The sequence below is a fragment of the Otolemur garnettii genome, unplaced genomic scaffold (genome assembly GCF_000181295.1).
Source record: "Otolemur garnettii isolate 467f Iridium unplaced genomic scaffold, OtoGar3 scaffold00027, whole genome shotgun sequence".
Taxonomy (NCBI): Eukaryota; Metazoa; Chordata; class Mammalia; order Primates; family Galagidae; genus Otolemur; species Otolemur garnettii.
In genome coordinates, this window is record NW_003852422.1 from 2,665,458 (window position 1) to 2,670,049 (window position 4,592).

Genomic DNA, 4,592 nt, shown 5'->3' on the forward strand with positions numbered 1-4,592 from the left:
TGCAGCTAGCCTACCCCCAGAACGTGGGTGTCTCAGTGGAGGCCCTGCCTGCAGCTAGTCTACCCCCAGAACGTGGGTGTCTCAGTGGAGGCCCTAACACACTCAGGTGTTCTTGGAGCTTTGCACACACCACTGTGACTCTAAGAGGCGGATGTTCTTAACCCCTTTTCACTAATGAGGAAACGAGCCCAAGGCCACAGAGCTGGTGCTGTGCGGAGCAGAGATGCAGTCTGGGCTCACAGCAGTGTCCATGCTCCTTCCCCCATACGAGGGACTGGCAAACAAGGCCGAGACTTTCTAAAAGTCCAGTCCAGTAACAGTCTGCATAGTGGAAATATCAGCATTACAGACCACTCTTCCAGACACAGAGCCACGGGGCAGGGTGAGTAGAGCCTGAGTATCATCTTTCCCAGAGCATCGATCTTCTGAAACAGACAGCTGGCCCCAGAATGCATTCTCTGGGCGGTGCGAGGGACAGGAAGTCTGGGGACCTGGTGGTGAGGGCTGGGCCCATGAATCTACAGGGGCTGCGCTCACACTGACCAGTCAGAAGCAACTCCACTAATTCCTGAGGCCAAAGGCCAACTTCCTGGATTTCCCAAGGCCCCACCCAGCTCACCTCCACGCAGCCAAGTTACTAAGTTAGGAACAGGACATGCCCTTTGTGTGAAATGACTCTGACAAGTGGGGCCCTTTGGAAGCTTTCAGTCGGTCTCAGGAGTCCTGTGGTTCTGGATGATCACAGAACTCAGGGGTCTGCCTGAAATCACCAGGCAGTGGTTGTCTGGCACCATTTCCTGTGGGTCAGGACAGGCCCTAAGGGGTGTGGACCCCAGGCAGCTTCTCAGCCAGGAGCTTAGCATCTGCCAGACACCCCAGGGTGTAGAAGGAGACGGGCATTTTTGAAACTGAGTTCTAATGATGTTGAGAAGAGAGGAGTAGAAAGCAGGCCGCGGCTCTCCACTGCCCATCACTCGCCTGCACCTGAGCACGAGGTGGGCGGCTGCCTCCTCATCCTGCCCAGGACACAGCTGCGAGCAGCCCACTCACTTCAGAGTGTGCCCACCTGCTGGTGCCTGCAACTCTGCATCCCCCCCTCACTCACCACACTGCAATGCCAACAACGTGCCCATCTAGGGCCCTCTCCAATTCCATCTTTCATTAAAAAGGGGAACTGGTCACAAATGCAGAACTTAGTGATGAGTTCCATGTCACTCAAAGAGGACTCGAGTGGTGATGGCCCACCGGCATGGCTGAAGCTGGCATCGTTATTACTGAGGATTCTCAAGCCCGGGAGGTGTCTCGTTCTTTGCTGGTGCTGCTGGAAAGCAGGTTGCTGCAGGTCTGGTCTGAAGGAAGGGCCAGAGTCCAGGGGTGTGAGCAAGGCATCCTGCCAGTGTCATTTGTATTGCAGTACAGACGTAATTAAGAAACTTGACATTGGAGTGAAGGAGGAGAGTAAAACAGAGACTCCCAGGTGGTGCATGACGCAGACATCTCCGTCTTTGGCACGTCTGTCCTTCTTCCACTTTGCTTTTTTTTTTTTTTTTTTTTTGAGACAGAGCCTCAAGCTGAGCCCCTGGGTAGAGTGCCATGGCTTCACTGCTCACAGCAACCTCCAACTCCTGGGCTCAAGCGAGTCTCCTGCCTCAACCTCCCAAGTAGCTGGGACCACAGGCGCCCGCCACAACGCCCGGCTATTTTGGGGTTGCAGCCATTATTGTTGTTTGGCGGGCCTGGGCTGGATTCGAACCCACCACCTTAGGTGTATGTGGCTGGCGCCTTAGCTGCTTGAGCCACAGGCACCGAGCCCCTTCTTCCACTTTGAGTGGTCCTGATACAGTGGAAACATTTCAGAGGGTAACCCACCCTGTCCTGGTCTTCAACTTCTTCCCTCCCCTGTCACGTGTCTAGAGGCTTCTTAACTTTAGGCTCACATTTTCCACTTTTAAAGAGGTTTTCCTTCATCTCCCAAAACAAAAACAAAACCACGGATCAGAACACTGGTGTGGTAATTTGGGGCACGGCCACCAGGTGGCAGCGGTGCCTAAGCTACAGGCTCCCGCCCGGGAGGGACACGCCGGCTGAACTCACCGCGGCCCGCGTCCACACAGCGCGTGTGCAGACTGAGAACACGCGTGCGGAACTGTGGGCGTCGCCCAGTTGTCCCAAGTTCCCCGGCTCGACTGTAACAACTCGAGAGCGCCCAGGCCAGCTCCAGGACCACACAGGGGCCTCTCACGCGCGGCCGGCCCCCGGCTCCTACACCCACCCTGAATGCTCACCTCGATTTCTAAAAGTCAGAAATACTGAGCTCTACCGACAGCTTCAAGTAAAACGCTCCATGATTTCCGTGCTAGATGTTTGTCTTTTCCCTGCCACCCACCCAGCTCCTCTGTTTCAGGCATCCCTGCAGCTGGGGACACGCGCCCGGGCTGCCCTGCCCCGTTTGCTGTTTAGACAGAGGTCACTTCTGACCTGGAGGATGTCTTTCTTACCTGCTAACTGCTGCTGAAACTCGTCCCACACCACGTTCTCTTAGGAGGCTCCTGCCAGCCTCTTCCTAGGCGGGGGTGTCCCTGGCGGCTGGAGGCGCCACCCTCACCACGGCCCGCTGGCAGCGCCGGGCGGGCTGCCCTGCCGCCAACCCTGCAGCCGCAGCGGGGTCGGACTTCCCCTGAGCCACCTGGGGCCTCCCCAAGGGCTGCAGAGCGGGTCCCAGCACGTGCGCCATGGACACGTGACAGCCACGTGACCGGCTGAGCACGGAGAGGAGACACGGCGCCACCCCTGAGAGCGTGAGCAGCCATCTTCATCTCCGCATTTCTTGCCGAAGACAGGCATGCAAGAAAAGGATGATCTGGAGTCAGGGCCACATGTCTGATGAACAGATGGATTAAGAGGTTGAAAAAAGAAATGGATTCGTGGTTTTGGTAAAGTAAATTGTACTGGGTGTTTCCACCTTCCACTGAATTTGTGTGCACTATACTTACCCCAAGGACATCCCCCTCCACCGTTTGCCTTCCAGTGTTCAGGGCCGTAAAGGTCCTCTGTTGCACACGGTCTTTTCCTGGATTTTCCTTTGCCATCTTACATTGAAAACAATGCCTTAAAAGGGAGACTGCCGAGATTTCTGCAAGACTAGTTTCGGCTCAAATTTCTCTCCTTGAAGGAAACGGGAAACAGGCCCCTCCTTAACGGGTAGGAGCTGACAGCGTGACTGACTTTAGTAAGTCCAGAGTGTTCTTCACTAACACATTAGACGTCCCCCTCAAACCCTGAGCTCTGCTATTCTGAGACCACAGTTTGTGTCTTAGGAGGGAAGAGATAAAGGAAGGAGAGGCACAGTGAATGGCTGTGATGTTGCATCACATTTGAGCTCCAGTTCCTACTGACCTGGAAGTTCTGTGCTGCAGGTCTGGCCTTTAAACTGTTCATCCTGAAGGTAGATTTTCTAAGAGCGATGGCCCATTAACAAGACCCCAAGCAGGGAAGGAAATTTAAATTCCAATCCACTAAGCAGCCTCTTGCAAAGCAGCCCTGTTTCCCAAGCGGTCTTGTTTTCAGGGGGAGCCTCCCCAAGGCTGCTGAAAGCTGGTCTCTTAGGCCTTTGGGGGTACCTTATGTGGCCCTGGAGTCTCCTAGCCATGTATTTTCAAGGTCACAAACGTTTAAAAATTGCAAAAGTGAGCCATCCAAATGTTTTTCTTGAGTTGATTCTCCTCAAAAATCGTAAAAGTCTCAAGCCCCGTGAAACCTGGCCCTGAGCCTGTTACTGATTTAAAGGAGGTGTATGGATCAGTGAATGTACCCCCACAATAATTAACCAGTGTACAGTAATTCAAACTCTTTTATCTTTTCCTTTTTTTAAATCAAATGAGAAACTCACACTTTACCTATACTGTACAGAGTGATCCCTCCCCCTCCCTGTGCATGTCACAGGCACACAGACACCCCGAGGAGAGTGAGCACCCTGGCAGTGGAGGGTGGGTGCCCAGGGTGCAGTCGGGGTTCAGCAGTTGGTGTCTGTGTTCAGTTGGGCCATGAGCGGTGTGTTCAGTCCGACCGCTTGCCCTCAGAACACAAGTTAGAGTGAAAGCAGAAATGTATTTTTAAAGTTAGAATAAAATAGTTTAAAATGTTTACTTTTGCCATACCCTTTAAAATGTGTCTATGGTAAACAAATTATATTAGTGCAGTAGTTGTGCATATATGTGTAAAACCAAAAACTTGAGTTGGTGCTTTCTTTAGTATCTAATGGAAATGCATCATCCAGAGTCTGGAAATTATAGTTTTAAAGTATCACACCAGTTCAGCAACCCTGATATGAAACCTGAAATGCTCCAAAATTCAAAACTTTTCGTGCGCCACTATGATGCCACAGGTGTGGAAAATTCCACACCTGACTTTGTGATGAGTCACAGTCAAAATGCACTCAAAACTTTATTTCATTCACAAAATTATTAAAAATATTATATAAAATTACCTGCAGCCTATGTGTATAAGAAAGATATAAAATGTAAAAGGATTTCACGTTCAGACTTGGGGCCCATCCCCAAGATATCCTGTTATGTATATGCAGATATTCTAAA